This window comes from Somniosus microcephalus, chromosome 17 (genome assembly GCF_052327205.1).
Source record: "Somniosus microcephalus isolate GS21.2 chromosome 17, FLI_Smic_1.0, whole genome shotgun sequence".
NCBI lineage: Eukaryota > Metazoa > Chordata > Chondrichthyes > Squaliformes > Somniosidae > Somniosus > Somniosus microcephalus.
The window spans coordinates 74,592,565-74,608,547 of NC_141003.1; positions in this window are offsets into that span (position 1 = coordinate 74,592,565).

The window sequence follows — 15,983 nt, forward strand, 5'->3', positions numbered from 1 at the left end:
GACTTGAAATTACATAAATTAACTATTTTAAACAAAAATGTTAATTTTTGAAAAAAATAATTAAAGTTTTTAACAGGACTAAAAATAACCTTACCTTTCTTTAAAGTATTTTTAAATGATAAATCAGTGGAATTTTTTTTAAAACTTTTTTTCAACTCTTATCCTGGTAAAAGCAGGCCTTACGCTCCACCTGCTTTTACCAGGCGCAAGAATTGTAAGGGTGGAGGGTCTCCAAAAAGCAGAACTGTCTGCTCGCAGAGGCCCTCCTCCCGGGCAGTCGGTGGATCTGTCAAGAGCTTTCTTGACAGATCGGAAATGCCGGTTTCCAGCGCATGCGCAGTGCATGCCTGAAACCAGCATTTCCGATGTCCCTACGGGTGAGTACACAGCGCGTACCCACCCATAGGGATCGGAATATCCGGCCCAATCTGTTTAAGTGATGTTGGTTAAGGGATAAATATTGGCCAGGACACTAGGGATAACTCCCCTGCTCTTCTTCGTAATAGTGCAGACGGGGGCCTCGGTTTAACGTCTCATCTGAAAGACGGCACCTCTGACAGTGCAGCACTCCCCTGGAATGTCAGCCTAGCTGTGTGTGCACAAGTCCCTGGAGTGGGACATAAACCCACCACCTTCTGACTCATAGGCAAGTGCACTACCAACAGTGCCACAGCTGACACTGAGATGAGGAGAATTATATTTTACGCAGTGAGTTGTTGTGATCTGGAATGCGCTGCCTGAAAGGGCGATGGAAGCAGATTCAATAGTGACTTTCAAAAGGGAATTGGAGAAATACTTGAAGGGGAAATATTTGCAGGGTTGTGAGGAGAGAGCGGGGGAGTGGGATTAATTGGAGAGCTCTTTCAAAGAGCCGGCACAGGCACGATGGGCCGAATGGACTCCTTCTGTGCTGTAAGATTCTATTATGATTGTATAAGTGAATACCACGCTGCTCCCTCTCCACCAACAGTTCAAGGTCTTCAGGTTTAAAACAATTACTTTGTTTTAATCTATTTTGAGCTTGAGGGTCAGAAGAAAGAATTTTTTTTTAAATTGAGGCATGATTTTTCATTTCCCCCGAGTGGCGTTAATAACGCTCATCCCAAATTTCTATATAGTCAAGTTTTGCAATGCAGGAAAATAGACATTTTAGTTTTCAGTTACTGGAACTGAATTGTTTTAACCCCCAAAGGATTTAATTTCCTCTTGCGGTTTCCAAAACAGAGCATTCTAAATTGCCCAATGCAGAAGATATTTTGGAGAATTCCACCGGGATTTTTCCAGCTACCAGGATTGCAAAAGGAAGGAGAGGAATGACGGTGAATCAGAAAGTTGTGATTCTGGGACGACCAGTTTGGATTTTAAAACCTTATAGATTGTATAAGGTTTATAAAATTATGTGTATAAAATTATGAGGGGCCTAGATAGAGTGGATAGGAAGGATCTATTTCCCTTAGCAGCGAGGTCAATAACCAGGAGGCACAGATTTAAAGTACAGTAATTCTTCCTCTTCTTAGGCAGTCCCTCGGAACCGAGGATGACTTGCTTCCACATTAAAAATGAGTTCTCAGGTGACTGATGAGTCCAAAGCGGGACCTACAGTCTCTGTCACAGGTGGGGCAGACGGTTGTTGAAGGGGCAGGTGGGTGGGGTGCTTGGGTCGACGTGCGCTCCTTGCGCTTGGCTTCCGCTTGCTCCCAGCAAAGAGGCTCGAGGTGTTCGGCGCCTTCCCGGATGCTTCTCCTCCACTTTGTGCGGTCTTGGGCCAGGGATTCCCGGGTGTCGATGGGGATGTTGCACTTTTTCAAGGAGGCTTTGAGGGTGTCCTTGAAGCATTTCCTCTGCCCACCTAGGGCTCTCTTGCCGTGCCGGAGCTCCGAGTAGAGCGCTTGTTTTGGGAGTCTCGTATCGGGCATGCGGACAATGTGACCTGTCCATCGGAGCTGATCGAGTGTGGTCAAAGCTTCGATGCTGGGGATGTTGACCTGAGCGAGAACACTGACATTGGTGCACCTATCCTGCCAATGGATTTGCAGGATCTTGCGGAGGCAGCATTGGTGGTACCTCTCCAGTGATTTGAGGTGCCTGCTGTACATGGTCCATGTCTCTGAAGCATACAGGAGGGCGGGTATCACTGCTGCTCTGTAGACCATGAGCTTGGTGCCAGGTTTGAGGTCCTGGTCTTCAAACACTCTCTTCCTCAGGCGACCGAAGGCTGCACTGGCACACTGAAGGCGGTGTTGGACTTCATCATCCACGTCTGCCTATGTTGACAGTAGGCGCCCGAGGTATGGAAAGTGGTCCACGTTGTCCAAGGCCTCGTCATGGATTTTGGTAATCGGGGAGCAGTACTGTGTGGCGGGGGCAGGTTGGTAGAGGACCTTTGTCTTAAGGATGTTTAGTGTAAGGCCCATGCTCTCATATGCTTCGGTGAAGGTATTGACGATGGTTTGGAGTTCGGCCTCAGAGTGCGCGCAGATGCAAGCATCGTCTGCATACTGTAATTCGATGACAGAGGATGGGACGACCTTGGATCTGGACTGGAGGCGACGGAGGTTGAACAGTTTCCCGTTTGTTCTGTAGATTAGCTCCACTCCAGTGGGGAGCTTACTGAGGGTGAGATGGAGCATTGCAGCCAGGAAGATCGAGAAGAGCGTTGGTGTGATGACACAGCCTTGTTTGACCCCAGTCCGTATGTGAATTGGGTCTGTGGTGGATCCGTTGGTCAGGATCACGGCTTGCATGTCGTTATGAAGCAGGCGGAGAATGGTGACAAACTTTTGAGTTTTATCAGGCTGGCAGTAGTAACAACCGCAGCAGAATAGGAGCCGGTCAGGTTATGTCACCAATTTCTACCAATTTAAAGTATTTGGTAGAAGGATTAGAGGGGCATTGAGGAGAAATTCTTTCACCCAGAGGGTGGTGGGGGTCTGGAACTCACTGCCTGAGAGGGTGGTAGAGGCAGAGACCCTCATTGCATTTAAAAAGTACTTGGATCTGCACTTGAAGTGCCGTAACCCACAGGGCTACGGACCAAGAGCTGGAAAGTGGGATTAGGGTGGAGAGCTCTTTGTTGGCTGGCACAGACACGATGGGCTGAATGGCCTCCTTCTGTGCCGCAAACGTCTATGATTCTATAAGGATGAAGGGGAGTCTGAGGGAAGGATGCGTTAGTGTAGCACAAAGTGCGCTGAATCCTGATTTCAACACAATGAGGAAGCAGGGAGAAGGAGGAGTATGTGGTGGCCTATCAGTATTAAAATACCTCATTCTCTCTCAAAACCAAACGTCCTCGAGATGAGCAAACCTTACTTAAGAACTATAAGGAAAGAAGAAAGTTATGGAAAGCCATTTAAACTGCATCTGAAATTATGGGATAATAACTGAAAAAATGGAATGCAGACAACAACAACTTGCATTTATATAGCAGCTATAACGTAGCAAAACGGCCCAATGCAATTCACAGGAGCGTCATCAAAACTTGACACCGAGCCATATATAAGGATAGGTGACCAAAAGCTTGGTCAAAGAGGTAGGTTTTAAGGAGCGTCTTAAAGGAGGAGAGAGAGAGGCGGAGAGGCTTAGGGAGGGAATTCAAGAACTTAGGGCATAGGCGCTGAAGGCAAGGCCGCCAATGGTGGTGTGATTAAAACCGGGGATGCGCAAGGAGCTACTTGTCCCAGTGTAACACCAATCTGCAGCCCAAGGGTCATTTGTGACCTCTGAGCCCCGACAATCTGCCACTCAGAGCCTAGCCATCTCAGTCCCATTTGCAGTTCTTCGTGACAAAATCCTAAACAGAGCACCAAGATCTGGTACTATTAGCAACTGGAGCTATATGCAAATTAACGGGAACATGGAGTTGACCTTTACATGTGACCCCCGTGGCTGCATTGGACCCACCTATGCAGCCCATGAAGACCAAAGCTTGGACACCTGAGATTTATAGGACTGACCAAAACAAAGCGAAGAGGGAAGACAATATGCAAAAGTTACGACTCAAAAACACGAAATAGTAGAATAAAGAAGCAACTTATTAAGTCGGTGAATATTTTTTTGTAAAAGGCTGAGAAGTGGTGAAAAATGTTGACTGACATCAAAAGGTCATTTCAGTCAGGCTGTGATCTACACTGGAGCTGTTTTACACACAGCAAGAGAAGTCTTTCCAATTAATTTCTTTCCCAAGTTAACTTTGCAATAGAATCAAAATGTTTCGCTTCACCTTTGTACAATTGCAATGCTTCACAGTGGTCATGTAGTTCAGCTCACCTGTCCCCTATCTCCTGTCACATAACAAAGGGTGTCACACTGCAAATATGCCACTTTTGCTATTACATTACATAGAAATGCATAGAATATGCAGCACAGAAACAGGCCATTCGGCCCAAATGGTCCATGCCAGTATTTATGCTCCACATAAGCCTCCTCCCATCCCTCTTCAGCATCTCTTTCTATTCCTTTCTCTCTCACGTGTTTATCTAGCTTCTCCCTAAATGCATCTATGCTATTCACCTCAACCACTCTCTGTGGGGGTGAGTTCCACATTCTAACCACTCTCTGGGTAAAGGAGCTGTATTCACTCAGATTCAAGTCCCTGCAAATTTAAATCTGACACATTTAACTGTTAACTATCCTTTGTTCTTTCCTGTGCCAAGTAAGAATTCGCCTGAACTCTGCGTGAGGTGTGCAGTAACCTGACCAGCTCCTATTCTGCTGCTGTTGTTGCTACTGCCAGCCTGATGAATCAAATGTCTTTCAAAATTACTTTTGTGTTGGCAGCCTTGGGTTGTGCAAACAATTCCCAATTTATAATATTTAGTCCTTGGAAGAAAGAAATAACTTGCATTTATATAGCGCCTTTCATGACCTCACAGGACATCCCAAAGCGCTTTACAGCCAATTAAGTAGCTTTTTTGAAGTGTAGTCGCTGTTGTAATGTAGGAAATGCGGCAGCCAACTTGCGCACAGCAAGCTCCCACAAACAGCAGTAATATAATGACCAGGTAATCTGGGGTTTTTATAATGGTGTTGGTTGAGGGATAAATATTGACCAGGACACCAGGGAGAACTCTCCTACTGCTCTTCCAAAATAGCATCATGGACTCTTTTATGTCCACCTTAGAGGGGAGGCAAGGCCTCAGTTTAACATCTCATCCATAAGACAGCACTTCTGACAGTGCAACTTAAGACACTTAGGGCAGGATTTTAACTCAGGAGTCGGGTGGGAGGCGGGACTACAACTTTCGGGGTTGTAGTCCCACCTCCATCGAGAAGCGGCCAATCCATGCGATTTTAACTTGATTGACCTTGTTGAGCCCGTCCAGCGGGCTCAGCAGGCCAATTAAGGGCCACCCGGCAACAGGTGACGTCACAGACTGAAATTTCATCTGTCAAGAGCTTTTGACAGATGAAATATCAGCGTTTCACAGCTGTTTGAAGCTGTCAAACACTGACAGTCTTATTTCTAACCTGAGTCCTTCTCCACAGACTCAGTTAGAAATCTCTCCTGCACAGAAAGCTGAAGGCTGTCACTTTTGACAGTTCGCAGCCATTCTGCTTTCTGTGCCGGTGAAATGAGGGACTCCCGAGACCTAAAGGAAGGAAGGCTGAAAAGGTAAGAAAAGATAATTTAAACTTCTTTAATCACTTTAGACACACCAAACACACTTACCTTTGCACTCATGCACACATCACTCACCTGAACACCGACATCTCAACCCCTCCAAGCCCTTCAACCCGACGGCCCGCCTCCTCTAACTTGGCGTGGTTTGGAGCCGTCGGGAATCCCACACTTCAACCTTAAAAATAGGGATTAGGCTAAAAACTGCCTGTTAACTGGCAGTTAATTGGCGCTAATCCCTTCCCACCTCGGGTAGGCAGGGTGCAGGATGGGGTTGGGACCCCTGATTTTGGGATTTTAACCCCCTGCCTCCAATCCCAACTCCACGGCCCAATGAAAATCCTGCCCTTAAAGTTTCTTGGAGTAGGATTGAACCCACAACCTTCATGCACTCAGGGGCAAGTATGCTACAACTGAGCCACATCTGACACCTGGCAAAATGTAACTGATAGCAAAGATCGCCCGATTTCCAGCAATAAAACCTGTAGTATACGCCATGAGCAGACTCCATGGTTTAATGCAACTCAGGCTAAAAATATTCCTTCTGCATCAGGGCTTAACATCCATATAATGAATCGATTAATATAAATTTCAGTGTGACTGATGACACTGGTGCAAAATTGTAGTCTGTCTAAAAAAATTCATTAATGAAAATTAAAATGAGTATGCCTCATGTTTAAAAATCAAATTGGAAGGCAGTGCAAGTCTAATGCTATTTGTAGAATAAGATGTTACCAAATCTTTAAAAGGTATAATTTAGAACTCTGTGTGGAAACACAATACAGGCATAACACTGCCAAAAGAAAGTAACTATATACCTGGTGTGCACGTATGCCTAGGTGTTTTCAAAAGGATCGGTAAGTGATCCCAAACCCAGTTCACTGCCTGTTCCTGCCCCTGCCCCTGCCTTAGCCCATCTGCTGATGAAACCCTCATCCAGGCCTTTGTTACCTCCAGACTCGACTATTCCAATACTCTCCTGGCCGGCCTCCCACATACCACCCTCTGTAAACTTGAGTTCCTCCAAAACTCTGCTGCCCGTGTCCTAACTTGCACCAAGTCCCGTTCATCCCTCACCCCTGTGCACGCTGATCCACACTAGTACCCAGTCCGGCAATGCCCCGATTTTAAAATTCTCATCCTTGTTTTCAAACACCTCCATACCTCACCCCTCCTTATCTCTGTAATCTCCTCCAGCCCTACAAATTCTGGCCTCCTGCGCATCCCCGATTTCCCTCACTCCATCATTAGTGGCCATGCCTTCAACTACCTAGGCCCTAAGCTCTGGAATTCCCTCCCTAAATCTCTCCACCTCTCTAGCTCTCTCTCCTTTAAGATGCTCCTTAAAACCTATTTCCTAATATCTACTTATGTGACTAGGTGTCAAATTTTTGTCTGATAATGCTCCTGTGAAGTGCTTTGGGACATTTTGCTACATTAAAGGCACTATATAAATGCAAGTTGCTGATATTTGAGCTACAGGGGAGTCAAGGGTTATGGGGAGCGGGCGGGAAAGTGGACTTGAGGCCAAGATCAGATCAGATCAGCCATGATCTCATTAAATGGTGGAGCAGACTCGAGAGGCCAAATGGCCTACTCCTGCTCTTATTTCTTATGTTCTTATGTTGTTGTTGTTCCGGGACGCCTTCAGCCACTCGGACTGGCAGCAGCCATGGGCGATGGGTCAAAGTGGTCTTAATTTTTGGCACCACGCCTGGGCACATTGACATGGAGGTCCATGGCGAGACTGGCATTTGCACTGCCGGTGTCCAGAGACACAGCAAAATTTGCCGCAATTATTGTCTGAACCTTTTGCCAATTTCATCAATTAAGCTTGGGCCAGAGTTTACACCCTGATTGCTATTCCAGCGACTCCTGCTGGAACGTCTCTGTGTTTTGTGTGGGGACACTAGACGAGGAGAGGATTGGGCTTTGCTGCGATGGTCAAACCACCTACCACCAATCACTGACAAGGATTGTACATGAAGAATGGTCACTTGTGTGCGATACCAGAGGAGGCCTGGCACCCTTGGAACTCTGTCCCAGCAGCACTCAGTGAGGTCTATTTTGATTTTTGGATGACCGACTCACACTAGTTGGCCGCCCGTTCCAGCAGTGAAGAGGCCTCCCAGTGATTTTGTGACACCCCACACCGGCCTTATTTAAATCTGGCAGATGGGTTTTGAGGTGTCAAACAGGCCTCAAGATCGGGCCAGGAGCAAGGTATGTGGGGTGGGGGGGGGTCACGATCGCAGAGGGTGGGGGTCACCAGGCAGCAGTGGTCTGGATTATTTTTGTGGGGCCCGGAGGAACACTCCTGCTCCTCCCGGACCCACAAAAATAATTCGGCAGTTAACTCTGGCGGGCTTCTTTGGTTCCATCACCCAGGGAACTGGTCGGAGCCTACATTGCACTGTTCCTACCTAAAATGGCAATCACAGGACCATCTATATACATCATAGGACCCCGGTTTCCATATTAAAAGGGGCCTATCACCTGAAACTGGCGGGTGCTTTGGGCGCCCGCTGATGGGCCCCTTTCGAAATGGAGCCCACGTTAACAGGGCGGTATGGCTACCAACCCCATTTTGAGGCCGCTACTGCCCCTTCAACTCCAGGCAAAGGCAGTGAAAATCAACCCCCTGTGTCTCTAGGGCATGAGGTGATAAACTGGGAGGGAAGAAAGGGTTATTGTAGGTCCAAGATACGTGCATTTACACCCAGAGAACCTGTCCCCGCTCTTACAGCACAAACCTCCAACGACATTTTCAAACACAGATTCACCCAGATGGAAAACGAAGGCATTACTTTGTGCGATCACTCTGTAATAAGCTCCCTTAATCTACACATCTGCAGCGCTGATTGCATTGTTTTCCATAACAAGCATGGTTTTGGATTCATTTCAATCACCATTAGAAAGCACAGGTCCTTGGGCTTCATGGAGAATGCGTGACTCAGCAAATTAGCCTGTCGCAGGCGGATAATGTGAAATCGTTCGGCTCTACGCCACTGGAACAATATGTAGCGAGGCACCAAAGGATGATAATGAAAGTGCAGCAGCATAGTCTAGTGTCCTGTCATTTATCAGCATCTACTTGATGTGTCAAAAAATCTGCTGAGACCGACATACAGAATCTTAGCATATTAATTATGATTTATTTCGGACATCATTTGCTTCTCGACAAAAAATAGCAGCACTAAAATCTGCAGCAGACCCGGGTTCCTGTGCCTCGTTCAGCAGTTACAGACTTACCTCACATATCTGGCTTTCCCGAGTAAATATTTATCATTACCGTTTATTCAACTGACGGGAGTGAATGTTATTTCTGCCACGGAGGAAAACGATCATTCGTATGAGCCGATAAATTAAAAAGGATAAGGTCAGACGTACGTATGAAAAATGACAGACAGGAAAAGACCTGCTGGTCCACCCAGCCTGTCCCACACAGCTGTGATGTCTTGTGCATCGCAATACAGACACTCCCCATCCCATCCCATCCCCAGAAGCCATGGATCTCCTGGGAGAGGCGGATAAGCAGTTAAAAACCCAGGCCAATTAGAGAAAAGTAAATTGGAAAATTCCTCTCCGACTCCCTTTAGGCAATCGAAACTGGACCAGGAGATCACTCTGGGCCTGATTTCCAGGATACCTACTAATGTAAGAAAACTACTAGACACTTGGTCTAAGCGTTAAACAAAGCTTTAATCAACTGTTTTACAACATGGAGGTCTAGTTGTGTCCTTCACTAGTTCCTGTTAAGAATGTCCTGTGCAAGCTGGGCCCGTGCCCGAGTATTTATACTCTCCCTGGACAGCGCCACCCGCAGGCCGCTCAGTGTTATTTCATAAGTCTTTCTTTCATGAATGACTGATTCATGTCACCTACCTCTTGTACGAGATGGTCTCCTCCCCAGCCAGAAACAGGTCCAGCTCTCGCTTGAAAGAACTCAGCGAACCAGCGTTCACCGCTCGAGCTGACAGCCTGTTCCACAGGTCCACCATTCTCTGGGAAAGGAACCACCTCCTGACATCTAACCTAATTCTGGCCTTTACATAGCTGGAGACTTTGTTAATTATCACTTCACTGTTGGCCTGACTCCAGGGATTGTTCTCTCTCCTTTAGGACAAATAAAACATCTTGCTGGTGACAGTGAGGGCATGGAGGGTTCTCACTGCCTGTGCACTAATTGTTCTTATATCCACTTTCCCATCAGAGGAGAATTTGAAGAGTAAACAGGATGAAATCTTGATGTGCGATATTAAAGTAAGAAACACGTTTAGGCATTCATATGAGATTTCTTATTCTGCGACACACAGAAAGGAATTTCACACAAACCTTTTACCGTGGGGGCTGAGAGGAATCTCACTGCAAGATATTATTAATGATAAGGCTCCTGTGAAATTCCATTGTCTGCTATTATAGCTTTAGGCCTAAAAATTCGGTTGATTTGCACCTCCCTAAGAGGGCGCTAACGGGGCGCAAACAACTAGCGCCTGGGCGCGGCGCTGCCAATGCCTCCCGCGAAATTCAGCGGGAGGTTAGCAGCGGCGGTAACTGTTAGCGCGCCGCCGGCGATGACATCATCACCGTGCGCAGCGCCCCGCTCGCGCCCCGGCCACGATCTTTGGTAGCGTCCCCTGACTTACCGCCGGGCACTATGTCCGACAGGGTCGGGGGTTGTGGGCCTACCTGCGGCTGGGGTGGCGCAAATTAAAGGGGAGGTGCCAGGCGGCCATTTTTGTTGCTGGCTGCCTGCCAGCACCTGCCCCCTCTACTATCTCCGGCCTCCTCTGCAGCCCCCCCGCGGAGTGCTGGCTGCGCTCCGTGAGCCTGGCACTCCTCTTGAGTGCCGGGCTCTTTTGCCAGCACTCCGATCCCTGGTGGCCCAGTTGGGCCCCGGGTCACGCTGCACTAGGCCTCTCCCCTTTAAGAAGGGGAGGAAGGCCTGCAGTACCGCGGCACGACGTGCTGCAGTGCCGTAGCGCCACGATATTCCCTCGCAGCGCCCCAAGATTGAGGCGGGGCACTTCCAGTAGCATCCCGCTTCCCTCTTGGGGCGCTACCGGTGAGTTTCGGCCGTGGGGGGGGTGCAAATTTTTTCGGGGCGCTAAAAGTAGCACCCTGGCGAAGTTAGCGCCCCAAAGGGGTGCAATTCAATTTTTCCCCCTTAGCCTTCAGCTGAAATACCACAGAAAATACTGTAAATACACAGCATTTCAGGTGTAGACCCTTCATGAGAACAGACATGATTTCAACCCTTAGGTTTTTTGCTGTTTAAAACAGGTTGATATTTTTCTTTAATAACTTGGTTAGTTTCAAAGTTACTTGTTCACTGTTGTGATATGAAATTATATTTTAATAAACAAAACTACCTTGGCTATGCTGAGCCAGAAGGATATTTCATCAAATGATTCTGGACATGTGCTACACTTTTTGAGCCTTTTAGCCTCAATTAGTCCCATATCTCAGATCACTGTCAAGGGCAAGTCCCAACTCTCCAAACCTTCGAGAGTGTCTAGTCCTGCCTCACGGTAAGCTTTCTGTCATGTGCCCGGTAACTAAACTGTAAACCCTGATTGGTAATAGCTTTTAGGCACTGGACTCTCTGAACCTCCATAAGATCCCACTTCTTTGAAAGGATGGCGCAGGGTAGATAGAAGCACACTGCTTCCAATAGCTTGGTGATGGGGTGATGTATTAGGTTGTACATGGCCTCTGTAAAGTATGGACTTGATGGCCAAATGCACTGCCTGATGGGGCGGCGGAAACAGAGTCAATAGTAGCTTTCAAAAGGGAATTGGATAAATACTTGAAGGAGAAAAAATTGCAGGGATGTGGGGAAAGAGCTGGGAAGTGGGACTAACAGGATTGCTCTTCAAAAGAGCCGGCACAGACTCGATGGGCCAAATGGCCTCCTTCTGTGCAGTACTATCTTATGATGCTATAATACTATGAAATGGCTTTTGCTCGCTCCACATTTTCTTACAGTCTTAACAAAGTAGGCGAACAAACCATCAGTCCGAACCTCATGGCACAGTGTCTCAACAACCCTGCTGTCACATCGAACTCAAACTTTTATCATGATTGAGTGTGAGAAGGAGCAAAGAAATGGCAGACCAATTAAATACATATTTTGGTTCTGTCTTCACAAAGGAGGACACAAATAACCTCCCAGAGATGTCGGGGAATATAGAGTCTGATGAAAGGGAGGAACTGAAAGAAATCAGTATTTGTAGGGAAATGGTGTTAGGGAAATTGATGGGGTTGTAGGCCGATAAATCCCCAGGGCCTGATAATGTACATCCTAGGGTACTTAAGGAAGTGGCCCTAGAAATAGTAGATGCATTGCTGATCATCTTCCAACATTCGATGCAATCTGGAACAGTACCCATGGATTGGGGTAGCTAATGTTACCCCACTATTCAAAAAAGGTGGTAGAGAGAAAACGGGGAATTACAGACCGGTAAGCCTGACATCGGTAGTGGGGAAAATGCTAGAGTCCATTATAAAAGATGTAATAGCAGAGCACTTGGAAAACAGTGACAGGATCGGACAAAGTCAACATGGATTTAGAAAAGGTAAATCGTGCTTGACTAATCTACTGGAATTTTTTGAGGATGTAACTGGTAAAATAGATAAGGGAGTACCAGTGGATGTGGTGTATTTGGACTTTCAGAAGGCTTTCGATAAGGTCCCGCATAAGAGATTAGCGTGTAAAGTTAAGGCACGTGGGATTGGGGGCAAGGTATTGACTTGGATAGAGAACTGGTTGGCAGACAGCAAAGAGTTGGAATAAACGGGTCTTTTTCCAAGTGGCAGGCAGTGACTAGTGGGGTACCGCAGGGATCGGTCCTTGGACCCCAGCTATTCACAATATATATTAATGATCTAGACAAGGGAACTAGATGTAATATCTCCAAATTTGCAGACGACACAAAGCTGGGTGGGCGTGTGTGCTGTGTGGAGGATGCCGAGAAACTCCAGGATGATTTGGACAGGTTGGGTGATTGGGCAAAAGCATGGCAGATACAATATAACGTGGATAAATGTGAGGTTATCCACTTTGGTGGCAAAAACAGGAAGGCAGATTATTATCTAAATGGCAATAGATTGGGAGAAGGGGAAGTGCAACGAGACCTGGGTGTCCTTGTGCACCAGTCGCTGAAGATAAGCATGCAGGTGCAGCAGGCGGTTAAGAAGGCAAATGGTATGTTGGCCTTTGTAGCGAGAGGGTTTGAGTACAGGAACAAGGATGTCTTGCTGCAGTTATACAGAGCCTTGGTGAGACCACATCTTGAGTATTGTGTGCAGTTTTGGTCACCTTATCTGAGGAAGGATGTTCTTGCCATGGAAGGAGTTCAGCGAAGATTGACCAGGCTGATACCTGGGATGGCAGGAATGACGTATGAGGAGAGATTGGGTTGATTGGGCTTGTACTCACTGGAGTTTAGAAGAATGAGAGGGGATCTCATTGAAACTTATAAAATTCTGACAGGACTGGACAGACTAGATGCAGGAAGGATGTTCCCGATGGTCGGGGAGTCCAGAACCAGGGGTCACAGTCTAAGGATAAGGGGTAAGCCATTTAGGACAGAAATGAGGAGAAATTTCTTCACCCAGAGAGTAGTGAACCTGTGGAATTCTCTACCACAGAAGGCAGTAGAGGCCAATACATTAAATATATTCAAGAAGGAGTTGGATATATTTCTTAAGGCTAAAGGGATCAAGGGATATGTGTAGTGTATGTACCCGTCTATCTTTAAGGGAACTATTGAATGTAACCGTTCACCTTTAAGGGAACTACTTTAGGTGTGGCACTATTTGTTTGGCTTCTGTATACTGTAATACCGATAGTGACCACACCAGTATATAAGTGTTGTGCCAGGAGTTATTGGGCAGATTCGCCCGGACCTTCGAATAGTAAAGACCTGTTTGTTTGTTACTTCTGAAATCTGTGTATTTATTAACTGCACAACCCACAGACTTTACAGTGGCGACGAGTCCGATCGTACCCTGCGGCAAGATTACCAAAGCAAGAAGAGCGTCGAAGAGAGGCAACCGCCCTCGTCGTGCTGCTGGAAGAAAACACGAGGCTGCAGCAGGAGAAAGGTGGAAGACTTTAGCAACAAAAGCTTCCGTCTGCAACAGGCACTGACTACCCTTCTACCACGGTGCGGAGTGAGCCGATCAGCAGGGAACAAGGCGGCCGAAGAGACTGTGAGTAGGGGAAGGTGTAGAAGTATCCGGAGGATAAGTGCAGAGCACTCGACCTCGGTCGAGGGGGAGCTGTGCCGGCCAAAGGTCGGGTCCAACGGCGTCGGGTGACAGCCGGACCGCGATCGGCGGGAAAAATCCGGGCAGCGACCGCAGCCACGAAGCGCTGAGCCTGCGAGTAGGCGCGGGAAGAGAAACCCAGCCGCAGCCGGGGAGGGAAACACCGGTCTGCGAGAGGGCTGGGGAGGCGAACGGGAACCGTGCGGGTGAGAGCCGGGTGCGGAGAGAGAGACTGCGAGGAGCCAGTCCAGCAGCTGAGCTGTTCTCCACCAACGGGGTACTCAGAGCCGGCAAAACCGAACGTGCGGGAGTGGGTGAGAGACACAGCCGAAAACGGGGTGAGAGACTGCGCGAGAGCCAGTCCAGCGGCTGAACTGTTCTCCACCAACGGGGTACCCAGGGCCGGTAGCACCGAACGTGCGGGTGAGAGAGCGACAGAGCCGGGTATGGAGAGAGAGACTGCGCGAGAGCCAGTCCAGCGGCTGAACTGTCCTCCGTTAACGGGGTGTACCCAGCGCCGGTTGGGCCGTGCGGGCGGGAGGAAAAGACATAGCCGAGTAAGGGGAGCTGTGCGGAAGCCAGCCAACGGCTGAACCTGTCCGCTGTGGGGGAAGCGTACCCCTTCCACCGGGAAGAAACGCGGGAAGCCGCCATTAGGCGGAGAAGACGCCAGAAGCGGGAAACCGCCATTGAAGTGGGCGGGGCGAGAAAGGAAGAGCGGGAAACCACCGATTTCGCGGGAAAACCGCCATCTTAGAAACAAACAAATAAATAAGAATACTTAAAGAAATACTGGTGCTGCTCCAAAGGGAAGAAAAATGCCTAAGCGAGGGAATATTAACGACTTTAATTCGGAAATAGAAGACTGGGCCACGTACGTGGAACGCATAGAGATCTATTGCGAAGCCAACAAAATAGAGGAAGACGACAAGGCGATAACATTGCTAAACTCGATGGGGGCAAAAACATACGGGCTCTTGAAGCATCTAATAGCACCAAATAAACCAGCGGATCAGACCTTCGAAGAGATTGTGGCTGTGCTGAAGGACCATTTGAACCCCACACCGCTGATGCTAAAAAGGGAGGATTGTAGTGTATGTACCCGTCTATCTTTAAGGGAACTATTGAATGTAACCGTTCACCTTTAAGGGAACTACTTTAGGTGTGGCACTATTTGTTTGGCTTCTGTATACTGTAATACCGATAGTGACCACACCAGTATATAAGTGTTGTGCCAGGAGTTATTGGGCAGATTCGCCCAGACCTTCGAATAGTAAAGACCTGTTTGTTTGTTACTTCTGAAATCTGTGTATTTATTAACTGCACAACCCACAGACTTTACAATATGGGGAGAGGGCAGGGACAGGGTACTGAATTTGGATGATCAGCCATGATCGCATTGAATGGCGGAGCAGGCTCGAGGGGCCAAATGGCCTACTCCTGCTCCTATCTTCTATGTTTCTATGTTTAATACCGTGCAGGACACATTACCATGGCAACAACACCCATTTTTTCCATATCTTTCCAGGGTATGCACCATGAATACAATGGAAGAGGAGTACAAGTGACCTTGGATTGTTTTTGTAGAGTTCAGCGAGACGCAAAGCAGACCACGATTGAATGTTTCTGCTTTCTCCCTCTCTCTCTTCACCTGGGCCTCAGCCTGATCCTCCTGAGGGCTTGTAGTGAAATTAGGATCTCACAGGTTGAAGGGGGTGAGAGGGGACGGGGAGAGACCAAAGGGACTTTTGAAGCTGGTGCTGGAAATTGAACCCAAGTCTTTCACACTCCAGTAGGGCACTTTCAAGTATGACCTACAAGCATACATTGAAATCTGTTCTTCTAATTTTTTTTCTATGCTGATCAGTTTTCTTTGAAGAGCTGTTAACATCTTACTGCAGTCATTTATTTTGCTGGCAGTTCTTCTCAATCACCATGAATACACAGAAATGCTGGTTGGTTGATTCTGAGTATGTGAAATTGACCTTAAAATTGACAAGCAGGTCATCAAGAGCGGCACGCCACAGTGTTTAGTTGCTAGATCCAATGCTGTGCAACAATTTGGATGGCATGTAATCAAAAATAACAT